The sequence below is a fragment of the Castor canadensis genome, chromosome 19, assembly GCF_047511655.1.
Source record: "Castor canadensis chromosome 19, mCasCan1.hap1v2, whole genome shotgun sequence".
Lineage (NCBI taxonomy): Eukaryota > Metazoa > Chordata > Mammalia > Rodentia > Castoridae > Castor > Castor canadensis.
This window is the reverse complement of record NC_133404.1, coordinates 9,078,002-9,100,158: the sequence shown is the minus strand read 5'-3', so window position 1 is coordinate 9,100,158 and position 22,157 is coordinate 9,078,002. Positions and strand designations below refer to the sequence as shown.

General features: G+C 41.1%; 1 pseudogene; it reads left to right on the top strand.

Annotated features, from left to right (window-relative positions):
* The first annotated feature begins 405 nt into the window (after positions 1-405).
* Positions 406-17,128, top strand: LOC141419181 (proline-rich nuclear receptor coactivator 2-like; annotated as a pseudogene).
* Positions 17,129-22,157: the final 5,029 nt, after the last annotated feature.

Genomic DNA, 22,157 nt, shown 5'->3' with positions numbered 1-22,157 from the left:
TTCACTTCAGGGGAACTAGAGACTGGGAATTTTGAGGGAACCCACAAGTCCAAGTGACCTTGCCCATTTTAGTAGTTGCCATCTCTGTATGAAGAGAGCTGAGTGGAGGGACAGCTGAGTCTCTGGTAGGGGACAAAGTCTAGCAGCCTGCTGCTCATATTGTTTTCCCTTTCGTTTGCTTAGCCTTAGAAGGCTAGATTCTTCTCAAAGAAGGAGAAACTGAGTCCAACAGCACATGCGTGTGCTATTGCTTCTTCGTGAAAAAAACACTAAAGAGACTTTTAAAAAACATGTCATGTTTTTCGTTTTATCTTTTCTCTTTTTCCTTCTACAAAATTGGAGAACAGGAGGATGGAACAAGTCCTGCCCAGGGTGGGAGGGTTAGTACCAGTGGGAGGGGGGAAGTGATAGGGAAAGGGTGTAGGAGAGTGAATACCACGCAAGAAATATGTACATACAAATGTAAATGCAAAAATGATACCTGTTGAAATTACTCCAGGAATGGGGTGGAGGGAATAAAGGAGAAAGGTACAGGGATGAATTCATGTATGATATATTTGATATATTGTAAGAACCTGTGTAAATGCCACAATGTACCCCCACCCAGCACAACAATAAAGGTGGGAAAAAAACCCCTAAGTCTATGAATGCAAGAGAAAAGATACCAGCAACAAACTCCTGAAGGTTGAAAAGCAGATGTAAAAGGACTAACTGACTTAGTAGAGGACTGGAAGCCCATTTTCTGGAAAGGATAGGAGAAGGGCAGGCAGTATGCTAGGAGTAGGGAGACTTAACAAAGTAGAAACCCTCAGCCTTTTTATTGGAGCGGGTAGCATGGCTTCACCCTCTAGCCAGGCTTTGGAAGATCCTTCTCAAGGGATCTGATCGACTAAGCACATGGCATAAAGGCACTGGGCAGTGGGGTAGACCCTTGGAGCAAAGTAACCAGATTATTATAAGGTGAAACCCATCCCAGCAAAGTGTGTACAGCTTCTGTCAGATTTTTATTGCCCCATTTTAAAATAAGTGTAAGCAAGCGTGAAATACCAGATAGGAGAGGAATCATTCTAATGTGAAACAGAGATGGAAGTGAACAAAGAAAAGGAAGAATGAAAGAAAATGTGAGGAAACTGTGATCTGAAGAAGGAAGCTCGCCATTCTCCGACATCAACATCTTCAGACAAGACTAGAAGGTGTTGTAGCCATGAGTAGAGAAAAGGAGATGCGAATGCCAAGAAATAGCAGGACCTGGAATTCAGGACATATAGGGAAAGGTCATTCCTCTGCTGATGCTGAAAAATGATCACAACACAATAGCAATGCCCCGGGTAAGGACAATCATCCCAGAGTTCCAGTCTCTCATCGAGACTTATTTCAAAGACTGAAATTGAAAGACCCGGAGTATCTAAAGGTACTGAGGGATTTACATGACTGGGGATTGCCTTAGTAATAAATTCAGAAAAAAGTAGGAGGAAAATGTGGAATTTGAGGAAGACAAAAAGTTTTGCAGGAAAAACTCAGTTTGAGCAGCATTTACATAGTCATAATTATGGAAACTAAGCTAAATTACCATAAGGCTGAATTGGAGAGTAGAGAGCCAGGAAGAACACTTGCAAGGTGACGACTGTGGGAAATATGAGGATGAAATTTTTTCCATAATGGGATGTTCATAAAGCCTGGAAGTCAGGAGCAAATAAATGTATTCTTTAGAGACACAGAAATAAATACCAAAGGAAAGCTAGTAGAATTAGAATTGGTTGCTCTAGGGAGTGGGAAACTGGTGCTAACTGGGCTGAAGACTGTCACTTTCATCACAAATCATGTATCAATTTGGTTCTTTCAATATATAGCTGGAAAAAAGATGAAAGGGCATGGAAGTGTGAGAATTGGTAAAATGATGACAAAGTGACAGATTATAGAATCTAGACAGAATAAGGAAATGAAGAAAGAAGCCGGGTATAGTGGTAGAGATCAGAAGGATTTCAGTTCAAAAGTCGGCAGGGGTTAAAAAGTTTCCTGAGAGCCCATCTCAATCAATAAAAGCTGGGTGTTGTGCTAAGAGCCTGATGCTCTGAGGGGAGCAGCACTTTTTGCTCCTACACTTGCAGTGTAACGCAGCAGCTAGATGTGCAATTTCTCTGCCTTCTGCTGGATTCTCCTCTCCTTCAGCTTCTTCTGGGCCATTTCTATTTCTGTGGTGGAAGGGCCTCAGATTCTGAAGAAACCTATGCTGTCAAAGTCCGGGACAGTTCTAGTAGGTCCTTGCAGATCCCAGACCTGCCCTTGGAGTCTGGCCTGTACATGGTCTTCCTTTTCTGATTGCATACATGTATCAGATGTACAGAGACTACTTAACGAGCTTCCTAATTATGTTACTGGCTGAATGTTGTGTTCTCCCCATCCCCCAAAGTTCATATGTTGAAGCCCTAACTCCTTAGGTGGCTACATTCAGAAACAGGCCTTTAAAGAAGTAACTAAGATTAAACGAGGTCATAAGGGTGGGACCATAATCTAGTAGATTTTATGTACCTATAAGAAGAGATATCAGAGAGCTCAAAAATGCAAGTCCTCCCCCCACCCCTCTCTCTTTCTCTTTCTCTCTCCTTCCCTCGCTCTCTCTATACACACATGCACAGAGGAAGGGTCATATGAGAACACAGTAATGATATACCTGGTAGGGAAGGGCAAACAAAATTTGCTAGCATCTTGATTGTGGACTTCTACACTCTAGAACTGTGAGAAATAAATGTCTGTTGATTAAGCCATCCAATTTGTGGTACCTTGTAATAGCAGCCCAAGCTAATATTCTCCCAAATTGTGTAAACCAGTTTCCTATAGCAAATCTATCTATCTATCTATCTATCTATCTATCTATCTATCTATCTATCTATCCATCCATCTCTCTATCTATCCATTCATCTTTTTATCCATCCATCTGTCTACCTATCTATCTACTTATCTCTACATCCAGATTTACCATTTACATATATTTAGAGACTCCACTACTCAGGTTGAACTCTTACTGACACATCCTCTGTGGTGGAAGAATGTTATGAATATGGTGTCAAGGAGAGCTGAACATTCCTATCCTTATTCCCAGAAACTTCTACTTCACCGTGCTCAAAAGAACATTAGAAATGAGAAAATAAATGCAGCTAGAGAATTTAGAAGACTAGAACATTCTAGTAGGCTCAAGTAGAAATGGCTTATTAAGCAGCTTGAGCATAGGTAAAAAGAAGCAGTTTCTAAGGGCTAATAGGAAAAATAATAGGGAGTTGGGGGCTTCAATTTAATACTGAGGGAGAGTTCCCATGAGGAATTAGGTGTAAGGACAGCATGGAAACATGACGTCGAATCAGCATAGGCAAGAATATAGATGTCTCCATACAACCCTTGGCACCATCTTGCTCCTAAAACAGTCATTGGTAATCAACCACAGCACTCTCCTGCTGGCCATGCAGTGGGGGAGAAGATGGGGACAGGCCACTGTCCCACTTCCTTCCCTGCTCAGGACAGCCTGAACAGAGCAGGGGCTGGCAAGGCCTGGCTGTGGGAAGTAGGGAATGAGGCAGTGCTTGGCATCCAGAAAAGTTCCCCATCTCATCTCTCAAATGTTTTTTCCTTGACTGTTCCAGTTTCTCTACTTACAAAAGCATTGAAGTGCCAAATTAATATGAAACACCATTAGCAAAAACCAATAATGAATTAGGAAACATAATTTTTAAAACCCTCGTTATAGGACCAGCAAAAACTATAACATATCTAAGAATAATATCTCAAAATTGAGCACGAAAATGATAAAAATTTATTGAAAGATACAAAAGACACATTTAGAGAGCTATATAGAATTTCAGAAATAGCAAGACTCCACAATATAAATTTTCTCCCTATTAATCTATGCTTTAAATCCATTCCCAATTAATAATAATTGTTTACACTTATCAATTACTTGCTATATACCAGGCACTCTCAGAAAGATTTTTAATTAATATGAGAAATTGATTTTAAAATTGATATGGAACATTTAATCTACAACATCAGCCATGACAAATTTGAGAAAGAAGAACAAGAGGAGAAAATTAGCTTTCTAGTTTCCAAAGTATAACATAAGGCCATAATAATGAAAACGGGTGGTGTTTGTGCCAGAGTAGACAAATTGCCTAACAGAACAAAAACAGACTCATGTAAAAATGGGCATCTGAGCATAAATAAAACCAGTTATGATCCATGCTCTCAGCCTTTCTGGAAAACAGGGAATACCTCGAATATCAAATTATGTGGAGGCAAAGTGATAAACACCCAGTTATAGCAATTCCCACTGCACGGCAGTGTGGAGAGCAAGGATGGGGCTCATCAAGGGTTTGTGAAAGAGAGGAAGACAGGGATGGAGAACAGACAACTCCTGTCTTCTGGGGGGAGTGATGTGACTCAGTGGCAGAATATTGGCTAGCATGCAGAAGGCCCTGAGTTCAATCCTCAGCAACACACACACACCCTACCCTCAGGGACAGAAAGTGTAATGAAACCCTCAATTCCTGAGCCCAGTCCTGGGACTTGTTGGTTCATGGTACCAGTTACAGGAAAAGAGCTTTAAACAAGCAGGAACAAAAGAGGCAGACTTGGAGAAGCATTGCTTGGGGAAGAAGATTAAATACACTGAGAAATGATGAAGCTCTGAGAGATATGGTCATAAAGGGGAAAAAAGACTAGAAGAGTCTTCTGTAGTTCCAAAACTCAAGAAGTTGACAGAAAAGGTCCACTAAACTAAGAATCTTATTCACAAAATGTCTGATTATTTTTTAAAACTCAGATTAATTCTATACGAAACTATTATTTGAAGAAAACAAAAAAATGTGAAGCATATTATAACTGATAAATGTTCTCCTCAAAGAACCATGAAACCAAATAAAACTGCAATGTGACACAGTTGAGGGAATCAGATATCCTCCAAGTGACATTTGAAGGGACTAAAAAAACACTTAGAAACAGAAATTCGAAGACTAAGAACCGAAATGCCCAAGGGGGCGAAGGAAAAAGAGAAAGAAAGGGGTTGGGGGGTGTGGGTAAAAGGCAATGAAAACATAGGGAAGAAACTGAACAAGAAAACAAAATATTCTCAGAAATTAAAGTAAGTCTCAAGAGACCTGAGGGAGAATAAAATCAAATGTAATTTTGATAAGGGATATTGAAGGCACACAGGGAAACAACCCAGAGAATGAAATCGAGTTGAAGGAAAAAATCAAAGAGGGTCGGAGAAAAACAGCTGAAATTGAAGTCAATACAACAGATAAAGCTAAGCTCCTGAAGAAGAAAAACTAAGAACTGAAACAGTTACTTCCAACAAGTCTAATGGATGTAAGAGAAGACAAGTCTGCACATTGAGGGAGACTATTGTACACTTCGGAAAATTCATTGGAATGATCACCACCAAGATTTAAACTACTGAAACTGGTAGACTCCAAAGGCAAAGGAAAACTTCTTCAAGGCTTCAAGACAAAAAGATCAAGGTATTTATATGGTTAAGAAAATTAGACAAGTAAGATATTTCTCAAGAGGAATAAAAACACAGCAAGGCAATAGCAGGGAAATATTTTCAAGAAACTCAATGAAAGACAAGATGAACAAGGATTTTAGCCAATGTTCCAGGCTATAAGAAAGCAGACTTGGATGTGCCAGAATTCAAGAAACACCCGACACAGATGTCCTTCTGGAAGGAGCCGTGCTCAAACAACTGGGAAATTTCCATTGAGTAAGAAAGCAAAAAATAAAGAAATAAATAAAACAAAAACAAAATACAAAAAAACAGAGAGGCAGGAGGAAGTCAGTTCAGAGACACAAGGGTCAGAAGCTAGCTGGTCAGTGCTGTGTTTGATCCATGCCTCCTCTCTTCTCAAAGAGAGGAAGGCTTCCATGTTGAAGCCCCAAGTTGCTGAGACGTCTCTCAAATGTGCCTGTTGAGGACACCCAGATGTGGATCTCAGCTCCTAAGCTCAGTCCAGCAGACTGGCCATGAAAACTTCTGTATTGAGACAATGGAAGCAATCTGTCAGAAAGCAATGCCTGTTTATCCTGGGCTTGGCAGCAAGGAAGAGGACTGGAAGTAGAATTCCTGCAATCTGAAAAGCAGACTAAAAGGTGACAAAGAAGCTGAAGATGGGGGGTGGAGAGAGGTACAACATTCCTGCCCCTCAATTTAGAAATGTTAGTAAGAACCAACAACAACTTGGTAGACAACCAAGAATCAGAATTCCCAGATGAAGGTTGTTCATAAGAAAAAAAGAAAGAAGACACAGTTATATCTCATTAGCTGCTGCATGACCTGCCACGCAAAACGAGGGGAAGAACAAAAATTTTCCAAGTAATCCTAATTGGAACTCTAACTTATCAAGTCCCAGCTTGCTTTTTAAGTCTCAAACCAATCAGAATTATTTAATTAGAATTAGTGAGCCAGCATCACCAAGTGTTCTTCCCAAATCACTAAGCCACTGGGTTCCTGATTCCTTTAATCCTTCAGATAAGGCAATAATGACATTTCAACTTCAAACCTTATTTAAAGTACAGGTATAAGAAAAGTAACTAATGCTTAAATTTAATTATGTTTACAAATGCTGGTCAATTAGTCTGAAACATTCAATAGGGAATTAATCTGCATAAAACTAGTAATGTAAAGATATAACCAGACTCTACCATTCATTTTATGTACTGGGTGCACTGTGATGTAATAGCCTCAGTGCAACTTAACTAAATAATTGTACTTGACAAACTTTTAAGTGAGACACTGAAGTTTAGATTTGGGAAATGGTAAAGGAATTAACTTTTTCTATTGTCTACTGGAGGGAATAGTAATTTAAGATTCATGGGGTTGGTTAATAGGTTTACTCATAGTGAATCAGGTTATAATTATCTAGCTAAGATTGAAAATGAGGCGGGGGGGTGCATTTTAAAGTGTGATGTTGTAAGGACACCCAAACCAGTAACATGACAACAAGCATTGCACTGCCAAAAGAAAATGCACATTTTTCTTAATTGCGTTTTACTAAATTGTACAGTTGTGAATGTGTGATGGGCACTGGGGCTTATTAGAATGAGGCACAGAGTACCCCAGTGGTCCTGTTTTCTTAAATGCACGGAGAAGCATCTGTCAACAGATGTACCAAAACTTTTTTTTCCTTAGAAATAGTATTGAAGATCACTCAATAGCTTTCAAAGAACATTTCCGTATTGCAGCACTGTACAAGCTGTTCCGATGGCGATCTGGCCTCATTCATCCCTGCAAAGATTGTTTAAGTAGGGCTTTGTTTGTGAAAGTTTTAAGTTCCTAAGGAAGAAAGAGCCATGTAAATACATGTATTAAACTTGTAGCTATATAAAGTTTTTTTGGACTTTATCTTACATAAATAGACTATTTTAGTAAATGATTTACAGACAATGGGCTTTTTATACTGTGGCTTAATTTTAAAGGTCCCTAATTGTATTTAAAGTTTGCCCTTGTGCTAAAGTGCCAGTGTATGTAGGTTAGAAATGATTTGGTTGTAAACTGTATTTCAAAGTAAATACTAGTGTAATATGCTTTTATTATAATTAAAAAGGTTAAGCTGATAAGACATTTCCTACTTTTAAGAGATATAAATGCAGTACAACCCCCATCTTTAAACCCAAAGACTTATTTTGGCTTTCACTAGTCCTTGTAACTATGTTTGGTACCAGTGAATTTTTTTTTTTGATCAAGACTGAGCACAACCCAGAGGGACCACTTGCATAAGATGTAATTTCTTGCATGACACCCCAAAGTACATTTACCAACTTTAAGGGGTAAACACTAAATAGTTAATCCACCAGCAAATCAGAAAAATGTCAATCAATTAAAAACTTCTGATTATGTCCTGTTTTCTAATTTGGCACCTTTTTTGATATTTACAAGCAAGACAGCTAAGTTGTATTTCTCCACATAAATTCAGAGGAAGTAATATTGCCCAAGTCAAATATTAAATATCCTAAAGGACAAATATTATACATGATTTGAATTGGAAACATGAAATTAAAAAATAAAAATACCCTCCCCCCAAAACAAAAAAGCTAAATCCAAGTAGAAAGAGAAAATAAATGAATATAACTGTGTTTCAAATGAATAGTAAAATCACACTGGGGTGTGTGTGTGTGTGTGTGTGTGTGTGTGTGTAAAACAATTTTGAATTCAATACTGTAGCTACATAGCCTCAGTGTAGAAATACAAAATATTTACAAACAAATCCTGAACTGTTCTTTCTTATTTTTCATTCAACTACACTTTTTATTTTTTCAATTGTTGTGCTGGGTGGGGGTACATTGTGGCATTTACAGAAGTTCTTACTATAGATCAAATATATCATAGTTGAATCCACCCCCTCCACCACTCCCTTTTTCTCCCCCACCCTCTATTCCTGCAATAGTTTCAACAGGTCTCACTTTTCCTTTTACATACATGTGTACCTGAACTCTTCTTAATTCATTTGTTTTACAGAGCAGTATGGTAAAGGAATTTTAAAATTACTTCATATCCATTGTAGCAGTGCACAAATGAATAAAAGTGTTGATTTCCTAAAATTGTTATCAATACTGCATTTGTATGAAAGAATATCCTTATTCCTAGGAAATACACACCAAAGTGTTAGGTAAAGCATGCCCACACCCTGGGAGAAAACGTCTAGAACAAATATTGGAGACTAAGGGAGAAAGGATAAAAATAGAGCAGACAAGCCAATTTAAGTTTAATACATATATACATGGAAATGCCACAATGAAACTCCCGAATAGCTGTCTTATACAAACAAAAATGTCTTTTCTTCAAAAATGGAGAACAGGAAGGTCAAACAGGTTATGTATGGGGGTTGGTACCAGTGGGAGGGGAGAGGATATAAGGAAAGGGTGTAGGAGGATGAATATGGTAGAATATTATGTACTCATGCGTGAAAATGGAAAAATGAGACCTGTTGAAACTATTCCAGAAATTGGGGGAGGATGTATAAAGGATAATGATGGAGGGGGTGAATTCAATTATGATATATTGTAAGAACGTTTATAAATGTCACAATGTACCCCCAATACAATGATAATAAGAAACTTGAAAAACAAAAAACCAAATATTGGTTTGTGTTCCTAAAAATCATTGAGGAAAAAACTAATCAATAGAAAAATGATCACAAAATATGCACAGTAAATAATGGAAAAGCATACATGAAAGATATGGTGGGTCTGGAGAACTAAGGCAGATGAGTGAGTATTCCATTCCCCATAGAGACTACTCTGACTCTTGCATCCAGAGAAGGAGCTGTAAACTGCATTTCTGCGTCCTGAAGAAGAGATACAGGGTCTCATAGATCTGCCACAGGACTGATGAGCAAAATGATCTCAAGATTGTTTCCCCCACCAATAAGGGGCAAACAGACCAGTTCATCTAAGAAAGCCTGCAGATCCACAGCCAATGAAAAGAGCCCATCTAACCCCTACCCAAACCCAGAGTTCAAACATCAGCCTTCACCTGAGCAGCGAGCTACTGGCTTCCGGGCTCCACTGCAGTTCTCTAGCTGTAGCCTTTCCTTTCTCTCTAATAAATCCTACTTTATACACTGGCCTTGGCTCGTCATTCAGCTGACTCACGAATCAGTTCTCTGGCCTGTGAAGGCAAGGACCCTCTGCACTGTCCCACAACATTTCACACTGACTTGTAATGGATACTTAACTGTCAACATTAAAGAAATACAAATTAAAATAAGGAGATACCAATTTTTGCCCATGGACTGGCAAAACCGAAAGAGTTTAGAAATTTAAAACACTGGCATTGGAACGGGAATTGGTGGACCAAGGCACTAAGGTGTCTACTTTTGAAGAACAGCTAGTCAATGACCCATGTGTGTGCAAAGAGGTGGGGACAAAGATGCTCACTGTGGCCATGACTAAAGTGAAAAACTAGAAGCAACATGAATATATGTGGGAATATGGACAGAAACTTGAATCAATTCAAGAGTGCAAAAACAAGCTACATGTTGTATCTGCAATTATTAAAGAAGTCAATAAGACAAAATATACCACTAAAACATAATGAATTTTTGTGGACCTCTCTATATATCTACATCTAAAATTATTTAAAAGAAAGGAAAATAATCTTAAAGGAGAGACACCAAGCAGGAGCTCAGGGTTGGGGAGGGTGAGATTGCTCAAGGGTGACTCAGTTTTGAATCTAGTGTTTCAGGTTTTGAAAAGAAAGTGCACTCCTATATTGCCTGTGTAATTAAGGATCACATGTGTAATTAAGGATTTCATATGTAATTAAACAATAATTCAAAAATGTAGAAAGCAGTCCTTACCTTCATAAGGACGTTTACAATCAATTTTCCTTTCTGTCATCTAATAAATCAGTCACTGTAATCATGGTGACCAGGAACACTCACTGGATGATAGCTCCTCTGTCACTCCATCTTCTATTTTTACTCTTTCCTGGCTCTTCTGGGATTTTTATTTAAAATTGTAATATCATGATTTAGAAATTAAATTCAGTTGAGGACAAAAGAAGAGTGTATCCGAATTTAAGTGGCTTGGGTATTTACCTTTTCCTTGTTCAAACGTGTGCACAGGAGCCCTTCTTCTGTCTCAAGACCTACGAGGAGGTTGGCATCTGGGTATTGTTGATGGAGTTTGCATAATCACATACACGCACAGCTCCGTTCTTGTGGGGAAACTGTGGAATTGTGCCATTTCTCTTCTCAAGCCTGATGACTAGAGAACCTGAGTCTCACATGAGACAAAGCCTCCTTAAGAACATATGTGATGTGCTGTATAATTCCTGATGGATGCACTATAGCTCTAGAAATTCTATCACAGCTGCTGTAATACGCAGATTCCGCAATGGGACTGGCTCAAGACAAATCACCTGGAGGACTTTTTTGTGCTTGTTTGTTTTCACTGAAGAAACTGAAGTCCAGAGAAAGGAAGTGATTTCACAAGGTCACATAACATTTGGGTGTGGTGCAGGCAGATCCCAAGCCCCAATATTCCCCTTCAACATGACCACTGTATTTGTGTGGAATTAGGTTGGTGTACTCTCTTTGTAAACTAGATACTGGAGTGAATAGAAAACAGGAGAATTTCCTGTCTCCTGTTATCAGACCTGCCTGCTCAGGCCTTAACACCGTGACGTAGTCCAGGGCAGTGGCACATCTCCCATGGGGATTTCCTACTTATGAGTATGGTCAGAAGCCAGTCTACATGGTCTCATGGCTACACAGGGATGCTCTGTGTAGCCAGGCTGGGAGACCCTGGGATCACAGAACTGTGAAGAGAAAGCATGGCCTGCCTTGTCAAGAATAGAATGAAAAGCTGTTCCCCTGGCCCTCAGTTTCTGATGTACCCTCTCCAATCATTAGGAGACTTGTTCTTCCACCTTCCCCAGGGCAGGGGAAACACCCAAGGGATGAGCCAACACCCAGCCCTCACAAGCTCATGTTTGTCACTTTTCTACACGTGTGTTTTAGTGATAAAATTGTAAACACTGGTCCAGGTTTTATGTTGTAAAAAATGTCCTACAACCAGCTCCACAAAAGTAGCTGTGCAGGTACAGGTGCGGGAAATGCAACTGAGAGATAACTACTGTCAGCATATAGAACAATGTGACTGAGCTTCTGAGGACACTCACCTGATATGACAATGGAGTGGAGTGTGTGGTATGGGACACACAGATCTGTGTTCTGACATCAACTGACAAATCTGACATTTACCCACTGTTCACCTTGGTCTTCTCGAATGTCGATCACACCATGGTGGGTGAGGTGAAGGAATGTGAGAAAAAAGGTATGAGAACCAAATCTCACCTTGAAGGATTCCATTGGAAATCTTACTTAAAGGATATGGTACTGACAGTGCTCATTTTGCAGGTAGACAAGTCACAGTATAGAATCCAGGAGAAAAGCTCAGGCTTAAAATCAGACCTGTAGATTTTCATTTATGTCATGTCATAACTGTGTGACCTTGAGCAAAGTCCTGCCCTTCTAAGTTTGAAAATGGTGATTATGGATCAAACTTAATTTGCTGTGGGACTTCTACTCTGGCTACATTTAAAGAGAAGTTCAACACAAGATCAGAGATCTTGGAGCAACATCTTCCATATTTTACATCACACTTTAATAAGTAATGGCCCAACTAAGGCAAGTTGAAGGAAAGTGACCTGGAGGAGAGGCGAGAACTGTTACACAGGGGTATCCAGAGAAACAGAGCCAATGGGAAATACATACATGGGTTATAAGGAAGTGATTATACAATTATGAAGGCTGAGAAGTCCCAAATCTGTAGCAGATGAGCTGGAGACCAAGGAGAGCCTGTGGTGTCATTGCAGTCTCAGTACAAAGGCCTGAGGACCCAGACCACTGATTGTGTAAGTTCGGTCTGAAATCTGGCAGACCCAAGACCCAAGCAGAGTCAGTGTTTCAGTTTGAGTCGGAAGGCTGAAGAAGACCCATGCTCCAGTGCAAGTACTCTGGCAGGAAGAGTTTCCTCTCACTTGTGGGAGCATTGGATCTTTTCCTCCACCCAGGCCTTCAGCTTATTGGTGAGGCCATGTATACTGAGAAGGGCCATCTGTTTCACTCAGTCTTCTTTATTCTTATACACCCTTGCAAACACACCCAGAGTCAGTTCTACCAAAAGTCTGTGCACCCCATAGCCCACTCCAGTTGACACACATTAACCATCCAAGAACTAAAACCCCTTTTCCCTAAGGAAGAGTTAGGGGTTTTGGCCACCTCATTCACCAGCTGGGACTTGTTCTGTGAGACCATTATGTACATATTGAAGAAACTCAGATTCTGCCTCAATGTAAGAAGGAACTTTCTAGCATTCAGATGTTTGGGGAATGAAATTAGCTTCTTTAGGATGTGTTCTCTTGCTGGAGAAGCATGATCAGAAGCTAAATCTTCCCCTTCACAGGAGACCATTGAACATCAAGCAGGCCTTGGACTACGTGCCTGGCCAGAGCTAAACACATGAATCCGTGACTTTGTAGAAGTACTCTGTGAGAGCAGTAATGTTCTTATTTGAAACTACAGAGTACCAGGCACTTAAGGTATTGTGAGCAAGCATCCCAGTCATTCTCTCCTACCGGAAAACTCATCTGATGACACTTTCACTCAGCAAACATCAGGTGCTTCCTATCACCTAGTGAACAATACCCAGACTCATTGGACTAGCATACAAATCCTTCTTGTAATAACTCCCAACTGATCCTCATAGCTGGATTCCCTACTACATTCCATGCAGGTCTATACTGCAGCCTAGGACATGCTTTGGGTTTTTGAGGACTCTGAGAGTACCTTCAGTCCAGTGCTGTGGCCCTCACACGAGTATGCGCCATATTGTCTAGCACTACAATTACCTGGTTCCTAGGGTCTACCAAGGTTAAGACCAAGTGAACCAAGAGCCCCTTGGGAGCTGCAGCATGTTCACTGTTGTGCCTAAACACCAACCTCAATGCCTAGTGGGCAGTAATGTTCTCCTGCCTCATTCACTGACTTGAAGTATGTTTTCCACAAACTCCTTCATCTGCAGTCCTTTCCTCTGATTCCCTATGGTGCTTTAATTCTCTCTCCATAATACCATTCATCTCCGTTTATTCATCTGACTCAAATGGAATGTTCCCTAAGTGCCAAGTCCTATGCCAGGCTGAATGCTAGAATGCTAGCAGGTGATACAATACAGAGAAGAGGTGATATGATGACAAGACACTTCACTGGTGTTATCTTAACCATCTCTTCCACCAGGCTGAAGGCTCTTAGAAGACAGGGACCCTCCACAGTTTGGTAATCTCTTACCTGGAAATAATTGGCAATAATTGAATTCTCTCTTCCCATCTAGCCAAACCATTGAAATCTTAGATAACGCTACAGTTTGGGAATTTAAAAGAAACTCAGAGATAAGAATAGTGTCTTATCAATGATTTTAATTCTTTCTATAACATCCCCAGAATTGATTTTGTGAAGGCAAGTGGGAGCCCTGAGGCCCTAGCCTCAGAAGCTTCTCCAGAAAATAAGATGGTATTTTTTACTGATGTTTAGATGTAGTGGAAATGGAGATTTAAAAATCAGGCATTCCAAGAAACCTATGTTCTCTCTGCACTGCACACTTGTCAGTGTCATACCCATTCTATTTTAATACAGATATTGGGACACTCAGGTCCCATCCTGTTACAGCAAGCACTATGACAACGGGAACTTTTGCCTGATAAAATAGTTGCCACACCCGTTTACAACCCACTAACTCCACATGTCTTTCTCCCAACAGAAATTGAAATTCACTATGATCTTGTTTGTCTCAGAATTAAAGCCTCATTAATTGGGTGTGTGTGGCAATTCATTTGGGTTCCTTTGGATTGGCTTGCTGTGCAAATTGATGGTGGATGCAAGGGGAATGTTGAACTTGGATACACTCAATTTCTGAATCCTCTTCAAGCCACTTTGGCAACTGCATTATTGAGGACAAGTACCAAAGACATCAAGCAAAAATAATTTCATCAATTTTTAAGAGCATTTTTAGTTTCTATGGAACAAATCAATATCTTTTCTCCAATAGCAGAGGCAGTACATGAAATTACCCTGTGTGATATGGTTGAGTTTTCAAAAACCTTTGCCATTTTCTTAACTCCACTTGTCCAGGAACAGGTGAGGTTTTGAGGTCCCAAGACTCAAAGATAAGAGCTTGGGAGACTCTGTGAGATCCTGGGGTTTGTGTTTCAAAAGTTGTCGCTTTGCTATTCATAAGTCAAATGACAAGAATTAGGCTTGGGGGATTCAGAGAACATCAAAACATTTTTATGCCCTTGAGAACAAACTTGTAAACAGCTGGTAAAGACATGGGATCATGTTAATTAGGTTATCATGTTAATTATCATATAATACCATAGGTTATCATATTCATTAGGGTGCAGAAGATTCGCTTTGAAGCGTAGGTTCACATTGAGGCCCTGCTACCTAGGAGTGGTGTCGCCTCAGGCTACAGACTTCCCTATTCAGCATCCCAGAAAGATCACCTGCAAAAGGAAGGAAATCCTACCTCCCACACAAGATCACTGGAGGAGATGAGATGAGGAATCCAAAGCAACCTGCTCAACCCCGCTAAAGAGGCTTAGGATAAGGGGTTTTTTCTGTTCAAGAGCTCGGTGCACACAGGCGCACACCCTCTATGGAAGGCACAGGTTTGGGGTTCTTTAAAACGGTGGTCTACAGGAATGGTTAAGGGAATGATTGATTAACTCAGACCACTGCAATTCATTATGAAAGCCAGGAGAGAAAATATCACTGTGACAAACTGCCTGGCTTTCTTTTTTTGTCTTTGTATTAACACATTTGTCAGCACCAGAGGAGAAGAGAGAAAATAAACAAGAAGTTTACGTGTCAGAAGGGACCTCTTACGATTCAGTTCTGCAGGACAGGAGGACAGGAAGAGCTGGGTTCTGTCTGAGTGCAAGGACAAGCGAGCAGCCAGGGTGACCTCAGGGCATCTACCACTCTTCCAGCCCTCAGAGTCCAGCCTCTTTTCTTAACGCAGGGGTGACAGTTAAAAATAGAGAAGGGGGAAGGATAAATGAGAACACTATCTTCATCCTTTCACAGTGGTCTGAGTGTGATGATGAAGAACCTTGATGAGATAGGGTTTCAATCCAAAGTCAAGTCCAAGTTCACACTTCTGAACCCTCTGAGCCTCCGTTTCTGATTCTGTAGAAGGGGTGTGCCAACATCTACTTCTTACAGCTGTGGTATTTGGTAAGACAGATATTACTTCTCACTGCTTGAATACATGAATAAACTGTGTACTCATTGGCTTCTTTTCGTGTAATGTGTCTGCCCACTAAATTAGGGTGCGAATTAATGTTTGGTTCAGCACTGTATTCTTAGCAGCTAGAACTCCGAAGCACAGAATTGGTGCTTAATAAAAACTGGTTGAATGAATGATGATGTGGTAAAGGGGTCAGTGCAGCGTCATTCCTGGGAGTTTTTGGAAGACCTGTGTGTGGCTGTCAAAAGTTCAGTGGCTAGGTGAAGAAAACCTTCATCTTGACATCTATGAAGCCACGTTGGATTTTGTTTTAAACGGTCACACAGCAGCATAGAAAAGAACAAGAACAAGCCCTTTGACTCCAGAGGCCTTTGACTCCTGGGTGGAATGTCCGACTACCTCATGGTGGGTGAGTTTTGTGCCCGTTTTCTCGCCTGTAAAATGAGCTGGTGATAATTATAATACCTACTTCAGTGGAGTGTGAGGCATGCTGTAGAATTTGCTGCTATTATTTGATGATGGAAAGGGTGGTTTGACGAAAGGAGGTGCATAACACAGTAGGAACTATCAAATCCTAGGAATCTTGAGTGGGAATCCCAGGTCACTGCCTGGAGAATGTGTCCCATCCTAGGACAGTGAAGCGCCCCCCTGGTGCTCAGGGAGGCCACCAGTGTGTTGTACGCATGGCTTCCCTGAAGGTGCAGTGTCTCACCCTAGACTGGGCACCTTGGAGAACACAAAGGTGATCTCATCTCCCAGAGGTCTTCTTTTTTGAGATGTCACTTGCATCACTGTCCCCTGCCCCAGGACAAGACAGAGCTCATTATTAGGAGATCTCAGTGTACTTATTCTTTCCCATGCATGCCCACCACAGGAGTACAGACATGCTCCGTGTTTCTTTCCTGAAAGCCTCACCCCATAAGGGTAGGTACAGCATCCAAATTCTCATTCCTCTATCCTACCATCTACCATAGTCCCTGGCACACTGTATGGGTTCAATTTTAAAAAGTCAGTAGAGTGAAAGAATAAAGGAATGCATGAGTCATATTGGTTTTGTAGCAGACAAGAGGATTCTAAGAACATGTAACATGTTTGGTTGAATTGTTTCCTCTTTAAAGTGACAGAGGCCAATAGGAGAAGGGGACCAGGAAATAGAGAAAAGGTTAGTTCCAGAAGAATTAATTTAGAATGTAACACATAGGTACAGGAAAGCAATGCGAGTCAACTCCCTGTATAGCTATCCTTATCTCAACCAGCAAAAACCCTTGGTCCTTCCTATTATTGCTTATACTCTCTCTTCAACAAAATTAGAGATCAGGGCAAAATAGTTTCTTCCTGGTAGCAAGGGGATGGTGGGGAGAGGAAGGAGGCAGGGGAAAGGGAGGGGGTGAGGGGAAGGGGGGAGAAATGACCCAAACATTGTATGCACATATGAATAAAAGAAATAAAAAAATGTTTACAGCGATATATTGGGCCTTATTTGTTCAAAAGAAAATTATGTTTCCTGTGCCACAAATATGCAAACTCCTTTCCCTCCCTCCCTCTCAGTTTCTTTCTCTCTCTCTTTCCCTCCACCCCCCACCCCAAGCTGGCACATATATTTTGGCAACAAAAAATGAGGCTAAAACTCTGCACCTGGATTCCCCATACAGACTCAGGCATGCAGAATGCAGGACACTGAAGAGTCCTGACTGATTGGCAGGTGTTTGAGGGCGCTATAAGAGGTCAGCTCACACCTGAAGGTACCCTCTCAGACCTGCATGGAAACACCCTTGTGCCCGGGGATCAGGGACCACACCATGACCACAAGTCAGGAGGATGTGTTAACACTGCAGCCACACCCCAGGGAAGCTTCGCTGTTCCCATCTTCTAACTGTATGCATACACAATACTCCCCCACATATCCTCAGACACTCACACAGATTCACAGACACACACTCATACACAGTTACACACAAATACACACACATTTGCTCATATACATTTACACTCTGCATGCACTGATAGCATATGGAGGGTATATAAATTATACCCTCCATATGCTCAGACACAGATACATACTCACAATGAACACTCACATATACACCCACACTTATTCACACACACTTTATGTACACTCAGTCACAATCAGCTTAAGAAACTCACATGCACACAGGGAATCACTGACCACAGAAGGAAAAGAGAAAACCGAAGGCCTCCTGATTCCTCAGGAGACAGTGCCCTGGCCCCTCTCCTGCCCTCTGAGTCTGGCTTCTAGCCAGGGCTCTGAGCTTTTCTGCTAGTCAGAGACTGGGCTGACTGGGGTCCAGCAAGCCTATCTGGTCAGTGGGGTAGGAGGTCTTCTGGCCAGCCTTGCTTCCATTACTGCCTGTCAAATCCCCTTCTTCAGCTGCTTTGGACCTTCCTCTTCATCCCTTTTCTGAGGGAATGATGAGCACCCCACCTCCTACATCCCCAGGTCATCAGCATCCTCCCTTCTGCCTTTCCTCTTATTCCAGTGGGAAGTGAGGACAAGGTGGTCAGGCTTTCAGGTCAACAGATGCAGGTCTGATTCCCTCCTGATCATTTCTTGGCTTTGAGATTTGTGCCTTGTCTCTTCCCTTTTCTTGATTCCAAAATTCCTCATCTGTAAAATGAGCTCATTCCCATCTCAGATGTGTAAAGAATGAGCTAAGGAATGGAGGAGTGCCAGCTCAGGGCCTGAGACACGGTGCTGGCAAGTATCCCCTTCTCCTTTCTCTTCTGCCAAGGTTAAGCCCCCATTCCGGAAGCATCCTTCTTGGCCTGGGTCCCTCTCCCTTTACTCTATCCGTCAACCTTCTCTTCAAACCACTAGCCTTCCCCTCAACATGGCTACTACCCCTGGATCTGTAACTCTGCTTCCTAAAGAAAACATCACCTGACAATGCCCCCAGGTTCACCCTCTTCCCTTCATTTACCACATTCAAACAGTATTCACAATAAAACCTCCACTTTCTTCTGTAGGGGTTTCCATTCACCCCACCTCTGGCGCTGTAAGTCACATTCACTCCTGGCTTCTGTGGGGACTTCAAGCCTAGTGCAGTCACGTCTTCCCCAGCATCTCCATAGTGCTGGTGCCACTACAGATTCCCTTCAGCACTGGGTGGGGTAGAAGGTGAGAAGCCAGAGGCAGACAGCTGTTCTCAAGTCCTGATGCAGCTACTTGTAGCCATGCCACCTTGGGCCATCTTATCCATTATCCCAGCCTCGGTTTCATCATCTATAAAATGGGACCAGGAGGAGCACCTGCCTTGTTGGGTTGTGTGAAGATTACAGAAGAAATGTACTTGAACATTCCCATCAAACTAGGACTTCAATAACCACAGTATCTTAGTTTAACATTATTTGTCCTTAGGCTTTTCTCCTCTCCAGAATCCTGAGCTCCAACATCCTCTTGAATCCTCAGCACTCACAAGTGGAAATTCTCCAAGACTGTGTCCTCAGGCTTGCCAGAGCCCCACCTTTTCCTCCAAGACCACTGCAGCTTCATATCCTTTGCTAATACCTCAAATAGCCCAGATCTAGACAGTGGTGGGACTTTTGCACATCTCTCCCTAGATAGGAACAACCACTGCCTGGTCAAGATAGCCATTTCTGGTGTCTGAACAGGTAAGATAAATGACCAGGTCATTGTTTAGTAAGTGTCTCCAGAGGAGACAGGGACTGAAAATAGCAACCCCAATGAGGAGACAGCTGCTGGTAAGGCATAGGAAAGGGAAAGTACCTTTGAGCAGGTCTCATTACATCTAAAGGCAGTCCTGAAAGGTTAACACATTGACTCATGTCAAACATGAGTGAAAAATGATCCAACTTGCAAATTCTCTGCTCAGCCCACTGTCTCACCACTATTGAAATAGTACCTATTAAGGCACTGTGCCAGTTTCCTTGCCATTTTAATCCTCCTAGGCACCTTAGCAAGGAGTCATTCCCACTTTGCAGATAAATAAACTGAACTTCAGAGACTTTCTCCAAGTTTAGCTGGTTTTGATTCAGTTTAACTAATGACACAAGCTACTTTGTTCTACCTGATTTGACAGCTATCATCCCTTATGCCTCCCTTAGTTCTCCCTTCTTCCCTTGCCCCTGCCACATTTCCCATGTGCACACATGGATAGATAAATTCTGAAGAGGGCCACTCCTGAAACAGAAGATAATCCAGGGACAATCTCCCATCGGGGCCCAGATGGAGAGGTTGGTAGAGCAGGCCCCAGTGTGATCCACACAGAGAAGCCTTTAATACCAGGTCTTAAGGAAAAGTGGGCTTTCAGGCAGTATTATTTTCGGGTCTATTATAAGAACTCTTCAAATGAAAAGGCAGTTTTCTATTTCATAAGCTAGTAAGGTTTCATGCATTAGTGCAATCTTCCACAGATAACAAAGGGTATGTTTCAAGAAATTGTTCTTTGTTTATGAATCAGACACTATTTTGATTTTCTCTGAGCAAACAGACTTCCAGTTCCATAGAAATAGTAGAAAGAGTGCAGCAATGATACAGTGAGCCCAGGTTTGGTTCTGAGAAATTTAAATGGCTGTCACTATGTACTGTTGCACCCAGAAGTGGCAAACCTGGGTAACATTGGAAGCGAATGGTCAAAGAAGAGAAAAAACACACCATCCCAGAAAGAGAAAGTTAAAGTTCTTTCTTTCTTGCACATCAAGTGCATGAGTCTTTGTAAAATGAGATCAACAATACTTATTTCTCATGGTTCCTGAGGATACATGAAAGCACTCTGAAATTTTTCTTAAAAAGATTTTTTTGGGAGGAATATTTCGTGCATCTACATACTTCAAGTTTTAGAAAGTATAAAATGATATGTAGTAAAAACACTTTTTCCCACTCTATTTCCCATCTTCCAATTCCCATTTCTCTGAAGAGAGTAATCTCTGTGGTTATTCTGTGAGAGATGTTTACATCTGTAGACACCAATACAATGAGGTATTCTCTCCCACTCCCATTGTTTTTATACATATCATAGCAGACAAGACACAATTTCTGCACTTGGCTTTCTTAGCAATATGACAACTAAAACTTTCAAGTGGCACACCAATGTAGAGAATTATTATTATAGTGTTGAAATAATTTTAATAATGTGAAATGGTAATTATGAAAATTAACTCAAGTTTTCTTAGAGTTTGTAGAGAAAAAAAGAGGAAAAGCTGATGTAATACAGCTTGGGTGCTTCAATGAAAAAGAGCTACATACTCCAAATTTCTCTTCCTTTAATTTAAGCATTCTTTAAGCCATGAATATCTGATTAGCAAATACATTTTATAAACAAAGAATGGTTTCCATTCCATTGTAAGGTTGAACAAAGCTGTCTTGAGTTAGCAGCGCCACCTAGAGGTATGTGGTAATTCTAACTATTGAAAATCTTTTCACATCTATGTAGGTCTTTGGAAATCTATTCACATACACTCATTTCTGACTCATCTTTTGAGTTCCTTGCTCCTTTTTCTGTCTCTGAAACCTATTGAGCCTCAGGAAAATCAAGTCATTTATTTTTTCCTACATTTTAATATCCATGACAAATTGACCCTAAGACTGCAAAGCTAGTTTCACATCTTGATTTCTGAAAGAAAAATCCATCAATTTGCAAGTGTCAAGTATCACCATATGGAAGTAAAAATGGTGAGTCCTAATGCTTTCGATACTGAGTGTGCATCAGTATCTCAGGCGCTTGTTTAATGCAGATTACCGGACCCCAGTCCCAGAATATGCTAGAACAAGGCTTAAGAATTTGTATTTTCAGCAAATTCCCTGGTAGTTAATGAGGCCTGAGAAATTCAATCCTCAGCCAATCGGAGTGTTGGTGGCTGATGGCCTGCAAGTGAGTTGCTCTCTGGGCATTGCCCATGGCCAGAGAGCTTCCTCCTCCAAAACCACACTCTCTTCTGGAGTCACACTGCTTCTGAAGATTGTTCTGGGAATGCACAAAGACTCCCACCCCTTGCTTCAAGAAGGGGTGAGACCTCAGATATTCCCTGGAGAAGGGCTGAGGCTTCAGCTGCAAATCACTGTAGTTCAATACCACCTCCTGCTCAGTCCCATTTCTTTGCCTCTCCATGGTGTGGATCCAGAGAGCTTCCCAATAAACTCCTGTAAGCAAATTTCAGCCCCACTTTCTATTTCCTAGACAGCTGAACCCAAACACCACCTCAAATCTAAGAGCATGGCCTTGAAAATACAGGAAAAACAAAAATCCTATAAACAGCATGTAAAAGTGTCTCAAGGATCATTATTATCATTTAAAAAAAACCATGTTTTGTGATTTTTTATGACACATGGAGAATGTTCCAGCTAATTTGCTGAGGTTTATTCATAGGTTTTTGTAAGTCCATTG